The sequence below is a fragment of the Gossypium hirsutum genome, chromosome D09 (assembly GCF_007990345.1).
Source record: "Gossypium hirsutum isolate 1008001.06 chromosome D09, Gossypium_hirsutum_v2.1, whole genome shotgun sequence".
NCBI lineage: Eukaryota > Viridiplantae > Streptophyta > Magnoliopsida > Malvales > Malvaceae > Gossypium > Gossypium hirsutum.
The window spans coordinates 51,930,099-51,943,026 of record NC_053445.1 but is presented as its reverse complement, the minus strand read 5'-3'; positions in this window follow the sequence as shown (position 1 = coordinate 51,943,026).

Sequence of the window (12,928 nt, the reverse complement as noted above, 5' to 3'; positions counted from 1 at the left end):
GCTTTTTTTTATTCAAAAAACAAATAATTGTGGTTAAGCTTAAATGCATATCCAATCGCACAACTATTTTTTGAAACAGTTGGTAAGCTTTCACACAAATCACACCCTCAATAATAAACCTAACTTGCTTAAGGAAGTCATATGCTTTTTTAAGTTAATTAATTAGAACAATTAAGCACTTGAGTGGTGGATACGTATTTCTACATCTAAATTAGATTGTTTAGTTTAGTTTAGGCCATGTTTTTTTTTTATAAATTTTCCTGATATTCTTTCGTAATTGTATTATAAATAATTAATTTGAAATAAATGAATATACAGATATTTAAAATTTTATACAGTTAAATAACATTTAAATACAATATTTAAAATATTTGAATTTTATATTTATTAAAAACACACACCACAAAATAAGCAATATAATTTACAAAACAAAAGGTTCATTACATTTAGGTCATATCTTACAGACAAAAAAAATATCAAATTTCTAAAATTCGAATCCAAGGATATGTTTTTTTTTTATAAATGTAATTGGGTTCAAGGATTCATTACTGCTATTACAACTTTATTAGCTAAGCAAGTTGACTTTTCAATAGAAAACACTTAAATTATATTGGTTAAATCAAGACAACCAAAGATTATAAAAATTACTCAATATTATTGATAAATTAAATAACAAATTTATTACTTACCACCTTTTCATCATTTTAGAACTATCCAAATTCTTCAACCATTAATATGTTAGCATTTGATAAATTAAATAAAGTTCTTATTGGCCCATCAACAAAAATAAAATAAAGCTTGCATGCAATTTTTTTTATATATATAATTCATGTAAACTATTATTTCATTTTTGAAACCTTCAACTAATTGATTTTCCATGATAATAATATTGAATTGGTTTAAATAATGGATTACTTGAAAAATCATGGTTTAATATATTTTCTTTTATAGTTCATTTTATATAAAATTATTATATATTTGAAATTTTTTATCTTTTTTCTTTAAGTTGTTTGTTTCTTCTCTTTTGTTTTGTTCAGCGGCGGTGTTAACTTCCGGATTATGTATCGCCCATCTTTTTCTCCTTCCCACTAACTCTCTCATCATTTCTTCTCTTCATTCACTCCATGTAACTCTCTCTTTTCAGTTTGCAGATCTATTTTGCAAGTTTTTTTATTGTCTTCACAAGTTGTGAAGGATAGATGATGGTGGCCGATGGAGTCGGTGTCTGTTGTCATTGAAACTCCACCGGCCACCAACAGTTTCTCTTGAAAAGTGAGTGGCTAAACTGTTGGTAGCTTTTCGTCAATTCCTTAATCTATTTCTAGTTTGAGAGTATTTCAAAATAATAATTGATATCATGAGCAGTGGTAAAGCCAGAAATGTTTTATAGGGGCCAAAATTAAATTGTAATTTTTAATATAGAAAATGCAATTTCACTATTTTACTAGCCTATATCTTTATAATTTTTAAAGGATTAAAACAAATTTTATCATTTTTAGCGGGCCAAAGTATAATTTTACCTCTAATAATTTAAAATTTTGAAATTTTAAAGGGCCTAAATAAAAATTTTTCCATTTTAGGGGGGTCGAAACCCCTGCCAGCCCCAGTTCACAAGTCAGTTTGGACCCATGTTGTCTTAAGTTTTATATATATTTTTGTTTGTTTTTCATCGTCTAATAAGTCTTTAGCATTTGAAATTTTGTCTGCTCTTATAGCACATTTTTTAGTTTTGCTTATGCATGTAATATTGCTTTTGCAAGTGATTTTAGTGATGGTTTTGTCGCCGTCCTCTCTAGTTTCATGGATGCTTGATTCTTTGGCCAGTTTTTGCCCACCAATTTGGACCATTGGGTTGATTTTCTTATAAATTAAGTGCTTGCTACCACTCCAGATACGTCATGCTTAAGTTATGACAAAGTCAACCGTCAATATGTCATAATATTCTATTGATGCTGCGACTCAAATATTTGTTGTGTTGGTGGAACTTATCATTCATTGCTTACAACAAGTGTTTGTTGTTCTTTCGCTCCAACTTATCCGATCCCATTTATGAAATGAATTAATGAATTTTCTTTTAAAAGAAGTTATATATTTTAATTTCCGGTGTTTTGTTTATATAATTATTTATATTAAATTAGTTAATTTAGTGGATTCAATGGTTACTTACACAAACTTACCATTGATGGAATTAATATATTTAAATCAATTTAGTTAAATCTAATTATACTGATTAATTCAATTAAATGGTCATCACTAAATTTTCATTCCAATAATATGGATTGCAAGTAAATCAAATACAGAATGGTACGGAAAGAAAATAATATGAGTAGTTATATTATAATTAACAATATATAATGAAATAATTGTCATTTTCTTAAAAGAAACGAGGCATTGGATTATGTTGGTTTCCTTTATTAAGGTAGCTTGCTACTTTTCAATGGTGGGCCTATAGAAATGTTGAAACTTCTGTCATTTTATAAGAAATCCATTCTCCTTTTTAGATATTCAACTTTTTGTTTAAAATAAATAAATAAAATTTGTTTCATTGTTTTTATAACTAAATTTACAAAATAAAAGTTTAAAACATTTCTTATAAAATAAGGGTAAATTTTATCCTTCCCCCGTCAAATTAGAGTAAACTCTTCTTAATTATTAGATCAAGAGGATTTTGGATTTTTTAATTATTAATTAAGAAGATTGTCGATTTTTTTATTCACATTATCCGCTCACAAAATTAGAGATACTAATAGATCAAGGTTAATTCTTAAAAAATTTACAGACTCGAGCTCGGTTAATCCAAGTCTACCAAAATGACCTATTTTATTATTTAAGTTTAATTATAAAAAATACATAAACAGTAATACCATTTTTTATACTTTTTATTATGTTTAAACAATAAAATAAATCAACTTAGGGTTGAAAAATATGAACCAAGGTCGCTTAAAACACCTTGGCCAACCAATTCATTAACACTTCTACACAAAATTACAATTATATATGTATATTTAAAAATGCTATAATAATTAATACACGTCCAAATAACTACAACTAAAATAATCATAACAATGTATAATCGAAATATATTTAAATCTAAATTAAAATAAGTTTAGATAAAATACATACACTATAATACATTTATCAACACTACCTTAACTTCATTGGCGCAATTCTTATGGTAATAATTAAGTAATTTATGGACACATTTAAGCTAGAGATAAAACTACTCCTAACAATGTGGTAGTTCGTCCATTAATTTTGGCCAAACTTTGGCCTATTAGTTGAAAATATTAAAATACTATGGTTGACAAACTTTGTATTATTCACATGCTTCATTTACTATTTTTTTTATTTAATTTAAAGGTAGGAAGGCAAAGTAACAACTATTGAAAGTGTAATGTACAAAAAGTAAAGGTGATATATCATAGTCAATTTTTCATAAAAGGAAATAAAAATGAAGTATTAGATGAGGGAAGATGCTCACCACCAATGGCCAATTAAACATGATTACATAAGGGAAAGTGAATTTAAGGGCCTTAATCATGATTTTTGGGTTAAATTTTGGAATTTTTTTGGTACAATAAATTGGGTTTTGTGTATAATTGAAAACCAAATTTAGGAAAGTAGGCAATAAGTAATAACCAATATGTTCTTTTTTAATTTCTTTTAGGTATGCAATTAAATTTTTGGAACTGTCCAAAGTCTAAAAATCAATACCGTAGAATTAATAATATATCCCCCACATGACTGGTGACTAAAAGCTGGACCTTTGACTATGAAACTACATGTGAATCAAGTGACGATTATGCATCTTACTTTGGGCACCATACGAAAATCAATATGATAAAAGGATAAAACCGAATTGGTTAATTTATCGATTTTTGATTTAATAGATTTAATAAATTAAGTTTTTAGTTTAATCGTTATAAAATGAAGAGTTTAATATATAATTTGATATTTGAGCATGATATTCTCTTTTTTTTCTTTAATGTGGTATTTATGCTATTTTTTATCTAATATGATATCTGTAGTTGACAAAAATTATACATTTTGGTATTCAAGGGCAATGGTGTCAATTTTTTAGTGTTTAATTCGGATTTAGAGTTGATTTGATGAAAATTCATATTAGCTTACAATATTAGCAATTAACTTTAATCAGATCAACTCTAAAACCTAAACTAAATCACTTCTATCAGATTATATTTGACAAATTAAACACAAAATGAAAAAAGGATCACAATTAATATTAAATTTATTCTATTAACAAAATCATGAAAAAATCAAACCTAATAATATTAGCAATTAACGTTTATCAAATAAATGCTAAAGCCCAAATTAAACATTAAAAAAATTAGCACGGTTACCTTTTTAGGTACCAAAATATATTTTTAAAAAAATATGAACAATTATTTTATAAATTATAACAAACAAATTAAATATTTAAACTAGCTTAAATTAAACTCAAACGATTCTTAACCGATTCAATCAACTTTGCATAGGTTCATTCCTCTAGTTTTATAATACCGATTCAATCAGCTAGCATGGTTCTAACACCCATGACGAGAACAATAAAATATGGCAATATGAACATTTAATACACATCATAAATTTTCTTATCAATGAAAATGATGAGATGACAAAATTTAAACTCTTGTCATTTAAAAGTCGATCAAACACTCTAATCATTATTCTAAATAAATTATTCATAAGAATTTTGACTTATTTAATAATTTATATTACGTAAAAGAAAGGTATGTATACACAAAACAACAATAATATCATGCCATACAAGTCTAACAATTGGAATTTTGATAAATCATTAATGGTTTTTTTTAACTAAATTTTGTTAATCAAAACTGATATAATCCAAGCTACATTCATATATATATATCAATGAAAGCATTGCCATTGGCTCATCACCAAAAATAGATGATAGGGTTACTTCGAAGTATCAAATTTATGGGTTAATGATACGATAGGGTTACTGAAAATTTTGAAGTCTCGTATTCGAATAATGGATAGATTATTTTAGTTAATTATAATTAATTAATTATATTGAATTTTTCAACATCAATGAACTTGTTAAAAGAACGCGACTCGAAACAGAGAAAAACAAATAAAAGTTTACTTAAAGAATAGTTGGGAGTTACAGTGTCATATTTCTCATCCATTTTCAAGCACTATTGATGCTTACTCATTACCAAAGGCAAGCTGCCATGCTTTGAAGGCACCAGAAGACCTTAAACCACCGACACTTCAATCTTTTTCTTACCCTAGTCTCCTCTCACATCTACCTATTTCATATATGTTTCGTATTAGAAAAGAACACACATCCACGCTTTGTCAATTCTATGAGGTCTCGTCGGCAAAAGAAAATTAAGAAAAAAAAATGCATTTTGTCTCACTCTAAATATTATTAGGTGTGCAAAAAAGTAGATGATGTATGAGAGTAGATGGAATGGGGGAGACTTTAGGGTTCACACCAATCTAAGCTTTTTGTTTAAATTAACCTTTAAATTTAATAATTATTATCATATTAAGTTTTGAATTTTTTTCTAAATAAATTCTTAAACTTAATAATAATTCTATACTGGGACTTAATATTTAAAAAAACATAACCTTTTATATTTTCTTGAGCATAATTACAACTTTTCCAAGAAAATCCGAAGAAAGAAGACAAAGGTGGAGAAAGGGAAAAAGAAAGGATGAAAATGGGAATGGCGGCACCCACGCCGACATAAAGATAATATAATTCCAGATTGTGTCATCGTCTTGTAGTGAAAAAGCCAGCTAGGCTTGTATCTATTGTTAGTAGTTTCACCCCCACTTGAGGATTCTGAAAAGCTCATCAAAAGTAAACCATTATTTGTTTTTTTTTTGTTTTTTGTTTTTAGACAATAGCAATGTAAATTTTAATTAGGGTTTATAAATTTCCAAATATTCTAATTAAGTTTTTAAAATATTAATATTTTATTAATTAAGTCTTTCTGTTAATCTTATCATTAATTTGGGTCTTAAATCACATTTAAAATTAGATTGATTAATATTGTAATATCTAATAAAATATAAATTGAAGAGTGTTTAAGTATGCATTTTTTTTCAATTTAATAGTTTAAGGGTATAATCAGTAACGAGAATTAAAACAAAGTAATTTATTCACATATTCTTATTTTTTAACATGTTGAATCAAAACAATCAATTCAATAAATATACACATATTTACAATTTAATAAACATATTTTAAAATTCTTTCACATGATCCTAAACTAGAACCTAGAACGTTTTAAAAATTATATGATCAAATTAAAATTTGAACCGTATTTTGAAGGAAAGAGAATTCCCACATAGGGTGGGATGATGAAAGATAGAAAATGACAATGGGCTGTTCATAGGTGGTGGACACGGCCCATGATGCTTTGCTTCAGCAAATTCATTACTTTCCTGACATGGAAAGGAGTGAAATTTGTAAGTTGGGAAACCATTTTCAGATATCAAATTCTGCCTTTTTAGGGTTTAATCTCTTTGTTGAAGCCACTATGCATCCCACTACTCAGACAAAATGCCTACATATTTTATTTCCCCCTAGTCATTGGAAATGATTCTGTTTTTCTACTCATCATTGTCTTTTAATACAATTTAATTTCAAAAATAAAATGATTTTGAAAATATGATCTAAATTTATTTAAGTATTGAATGATCTAAAATCCAATTTAATCTAATATCTTAAAATTCTTTTTAAGTTTATGTATACAAATCATATAAACCATATCAAAATTTATATAATATTTGCTATACGTAACCTTTCCCAAAGATGATATCGTCAAAAAGCGCTTGTATGAAAGAGAGGACTCAATCCAACAACTATTTGAATTGTATTAAATGGGACAGTTATACCCATTACTTTTGACATTCACACTCAATAACCAATCAAATCGTATTAAATGTGTCCATCACTCTTATCACTCACGTCGGAATTTACTACCAAACAAATTAACTCAATCTAATCATGTCCAATCCTGTTGTATAGGATCATCTCCCCTGTGAAGTGGGTCATCGTTCCCTAAAAAACTAATGATATATATTTTCCTCGTATAAAGACCGTTGAAAATATCATATATTAGTTTCTCTTCTCCATAACTATTTTTTCTTTCTCTTAAAATCATAACATCAATTGTAACTCTCAGCACCAAACAGAACCACCCTCAACCACCAATTCCGAACCAAGCATCAACAATATTAAGTATTAATGTTTCATCGTAGACTGAATATGATTAAAAAGAAAGAAGAAATCTTCATAAAAACCCTACAAATGCCCAAAGAAAATAAAGTGGCCCCAAGTAAAAATGCCCATAAAATGATAAAATCACCAATGAATCTTGTTTTATGGTCCCCTTAGACCCACCAAAGCACCAACCCAGTCCATCAAATGCTAATCATCACTGGGATTCCTGGAAATTCCAAAAACAGAATTAATGAGGTGATACACATATCATTTATTTTTATTTTATGTTTTTAATTTTTTTTAAATTAAATATACAATAAATAATGAATTTTAATTGAAAATTCTAATCGAATAAAATTAGAACAACAAATTTACTGATCAAAATACAATAAAAATATTTATAAAAATAAAACATAAAGATTTTTTTAAGAAAGCCTAGAAAACTTACCCTTTAAAACATGTATATTAATTGACACATTCTTCAATGAAGATTAGTTAGTGTGACCCATTTTTTCATGCATGTACAAAATTATTTGGGATTTAATAATTCCTTAGATACTTCTAAAAATTGAAGTTAGCTAACTCAATCAATGCTATTGGCCCAATTTCAAGCAAGAAGGGCCCAATGTTCAGCTGGGCCATACTCCACCACATTATTTCATCTTAGTGTTACTATATATTTCATTAATATAGATATTGCATGTTAATTTTGCATTAAATTAAAAAAGTTTAAATATTTATTTTATACAAAAAATTTTAACCATTCAATAAAAATTAATTCATACAATATTTTGAACTGGTATGAATCGATTCAAAATTTTATATACATAATCAGAAGTGAAAAATAGTATATTTTTACGAGAGTTGAAATGTAAATTTACCATTTTAATAGTTTATATAATTTTAATTTTTTAAATGACAAATAAAAGTTTTTATATTTTTTGAAAGTTAAAATACAATATTATCATGTAGTAATTTTTTATAAATTTTAATATTATCCTATAGACAAGATAAATTCATCCGTAAAAAGTTAAAATTTTAAACTAATATGGTTCAATAATGTTATCATCGCGATTAAGGGCCAGTTCTTCATTACTTTTGAAAAGTGCTTTTGAAAAATGCTGTGAAAAAATGCTTTTGATAAGTGCTTTTAAAAAGTTTGGTTTAAAATTTGAGTGTTTAACATTACTGTAAAAAAGTACTTTTGAGAAATAAAATGTTCATTTTAGACATGTTATTATCAAGTAACAAATATGCATTTAAATAATATTTAAATTAGTTAATATTATTATATTTTAGTAAGAATATAAAAAAATTATTATAATTTGTTGTTAATATTTTAATATATGAAATATAAATTTTAAATATCTTTAAGCAATAAATATTAATTATTTATAAAATTTAATTAGAATATATAAACTATATTTTAAATATTTAAATATAACCGTTAAATATTTGTAATTAGTATTTTAAAAATATTTTTTTTATTTTTAATTAATGATTTGAACACAATTGTAATTAAGTACCAAGAAAAAAAAATAAAAAATACCATGTTATTGGAGGGGTGAAAAAGTAATTAAGCACCAAAAATGCTTTTGGGAAAGGAAGAGTTAAAATTTTCAACTTCTAAAAACCTAAAAATTTCAGTCAAAAGCAGCTTGTTATTCACAACTTTTATTTCAAAAGTGCTTTTAGAGTCAGAAGTACATTTTTTAAGCAATGAAAAACTGGCCCTAAGTAGTTAGCGCATATCCCCAACATGGAAACTACATGATTGAAACTTGCAACCTAGAAATTCTATCAATTTTGCAAAGAGCAAAAAGTTAAAAATGAAAAAAAAAGGTTAGGGTGAAAATCGAATTACAATTTTTTATAAAAATTAATATGTAATTTATGTGATAGTTTAGTTCAGGTAACGATTGGTATGAATATTATTGTTAATGTAGAAAGATGTGAGTTCGAGAGTACTAAAGCTTGAAGTACATTATATTCCTATTTATGTGTTGGGGAGGGACTATGAATAATTTTAGACATTGTATCAAAAAGAACAGACATAATCAGAATCTATAATGAGATTATTTTTAAAAAAAGAATTTTATTTATAAAATCAAAGTGACCGGAGTTTAAAACCAATTTGAATTAAAGTTAAAATTTATTTTAATTGTAATTTTTATATTGACGATGTAAAAACAGCTTGCAAAGGAATAAGTCTTTGTTGGTATAATATGTGATTATGATGCATTTGTCTACCATTCACCATTGGAAACTCAACATTTCCAATTAAGAATAATGTATGCCAACTTACGTAACACTTATGATTTTGATATACATGTATTTATATATTATTTTATACTATGATATGATGATAATTAAAGAGAACTCTCCTTATACACTTCAACTTCTTGATTTTGAGATTAAATTAAATTAGTCAATATTAAATTTTGTGTCTATATTTAATTTATTCAACCGTAACATTTTATTTCTTTGTAATAAAGTTAAAAAAAAAAAGAGGAGAGAATAAAATCGTGTAAAGTAAGGTTGTCCTCGGTAGAACCGTGAAGGAACAAGGCAGATTTTTTATTCCATAAATGACAAACATTATGTTCCAATATTTAGCAAGTGTCGTAAATTTGTATAAATGCCATTGGATTCTTTCGCTTCATATATGCCATTATTTCATTATTATTTTAAGTTTGAGATAATGTGAGATTTGGTATTTATATTTTTATAAAATGTTAAATATGATTCTTGTATTTTTTAATTGTTTAATGTTGTACTTGAATTATTAATATGTATTTTATTATAAATAAAAATTCTTGATATATGATTAATAAAATTTTTAAATTCTACTGATAAAGTTGAAAGAATAACACATCTCATTTAGAATGTAATAAGTATAAATAATTAATAATCTAATGAAGCACGTAATAAGAATTGGAGGAAGGGGCGGCGTTAAGGGGGTTGGCAAGATCTTGATTTGGAAAATAAAAATTGTTAATTTTTTTTCTTTAAAGTTTATAAAATTTTAAATTAGTACATCGTACACAAAATGATAATTTTTTTATTTAATCTTTTAAAAAATTATGAAAATATAAACTATTAGATTTCATAAATATAAAATGAGCTTGCATAATTCAATTAAAATGAGAAACAACATGGTTCACTAATATTAAAAGACAGAAAACAATAAGGAAACAGAACATATGCAATATGACAGAGTATTTTATGAACCAGGAAATAAAAACAGAGTCCTTTTGTTCTTAGCTTTTTCTCAAAGGTATAAATTTGCTCACAGTCCATATACTATTTTGCAGATTTGAAATTTAATTTTTCTACCTTTAATTTTAAGAATTTAATACTTTCTTTTATTGATTTAATAATTAAAGGATTGTATGATATTTAAAAAAAAATTTGACATGACCAATCTAAATCAAGGTGGAAGCCTTTTAAGAATAAAAAAGTTGACTTTCACTCGACTTATTTGAAACAATTTATAACCCCAATTTTAGCATTAAAAAAATTACAATTTTTATTTACTTATTTGACTTTCCATACATGTGATGTTGACCATGTGAGCAAATTTTTTATTTTAAAAATGTCACATAATCTAATATTCATTTGACAGTGTTATTAAATATGTTTCAATTTTTAAATCAAAAGACTTGTGAGACTAAAGTTAAAAGTAAAAGGACTAATTTTTAAATGTGTGAAGAATAAAGGTACTAAAGCAAATTTATACAATAAAATATAATTTTATTTTAGTTCTTTTCGAATGTCTTTTTTTTTTATTAAAGGTAAACTACACTCAATGTCACTAAACTATTAGTAACTTTACGTTTTGGTCACTCAGCTTTAAAAAGTTACAAAATGGTCACTAAATTATTCAAAAATTTTTATTTAAGTCGTCGGGCTCTTAAAATCACCGTTATGCAAGTTCACCTGCATGCACTAATCAAAACCTCTCATTCCCTTTCTTTTTCACAATTCAGTCTTTTTTGTGAAACAACCTTGAACGTCATGAATCTACTGAACAAAATCTAAATAGCTTTCTTCTTTGATCTTCGACACTGACTGTCAGATTGACTTGGATTTAAGGTATGTTTTTCTACTCGTTGATAGGTACTGATCCTCCGTATCGGTAGTTGAATTGTCGCTTGGAGCTCGACAGGCAGACTTTAAAAAAAAAACTTAAATCTCAATGACTTGAATGAAAATATTCGAATAGTTTAGTGACCATTTTGTAACTTTTTAAAATTGTGTGGCCAAAACGTAAACTTACTAGTATTTTAGTGACCTTAGATGTAATTCAGACAAATAAAAAACGAAACAACCCCGCACCTTTCTTTCAAGTTTCATTTAAAAAAGTTTTTATCAAAAATAAATAAAATAAATAGTAAATTACACCAAAAACCACTCAACATTAGTTAATTTTTATTTTTTTCCATTGAAGTTTTCAAACTCACAAAAATGCCAGTAATGTTATCACGTTATTACAAAGGTGTCACTCCACTCCACTGTTTTCTGTTGTTACTTAGGTAACAACATCTAATATGCGTTAAATGTGCCACATGTTTAAAAAATTTATTTTCTTTTTTTAATATTACATTATCTGTTTTCTTATTTTTATTTTATTTTATTTTTTCCTCTATCTTCCTTCTCTTCTTCATTTTCACCTGATTTCCCTTTCTCAGCAAACCCTAGCCAAAACAACCACTCTTTTGTGCTACTTTCAATGTTGATGAGTAGGCTTTTGATTCATCGACAAAAGCCAAAACAACCCGAATTTGAATCATTGTCTATAATTTAACTCGCATTTAGAAAATTACCCGGATTTTGGAACAATGAAAAAAAAGTTTTCTTTTTTACCCATTCCACAATGTTTCCTCCTTGTGATAAAGCTTGTTGGGTTTTTGCAAAGAGCTTAGCTAATATTATGGTATGTATTGCTCCAATTTTAGCAATAAGAGGAACCACAAAAAGTGTAGCCAAAGCTAAATGTCATATTGCTATGAAACCTACCATACAACCAGATACAAATGTTGTCTTGTAATGAATGAAATTGCCTAACTGCAACAAAAAATAAGGCTAAAAAAAGTGTTCAATTTTACCTCATAGAGACCAAAAAAGATAAAAACTTTAAGAATACCTTATCATCTTTGACCATAACAATATCAGTGTTGATAGCAAAAATAACATTAGATGTTTTAATTCCAGTGTCAAAATATTGAATGTCTTGATTCAAAGTTGCTTATAAGTACCTGATTCTCATATTTGTTGTTTGTTTTTCACTAGTCCACATCCAGCATGAGATTTCTACATCAAAAACTCAAAACTTTTTTGTTTTCAACAATCAAACCCCAAGAACTTCTCTTATCTTTTTTATTAATCTGCCCATGAAGATGCTCAAGTTGCAGCACTCACCATAAGGAAGTAAAAAGCATACTAAAAGGTAAAAAAGTAAACATTTACCTTAAAATGCCCAAAAAGTACATGTGTATATATACAAATTACAAAATCAGACAAAAATAACTGTCATATGCCTTAAAATACGGGATTTTCCCCTTAAAATCAAAATAGGTGATAAGAAGAAGAGAAAGAAAAGAGAGAGAAAAATAAATAATAAATAGTAAATAATTTAATATTAGAAAAACATTTTTTTTAACATGTGATACATTTAAGGTGTCATGTAACAAGACTAAAGGATAATAA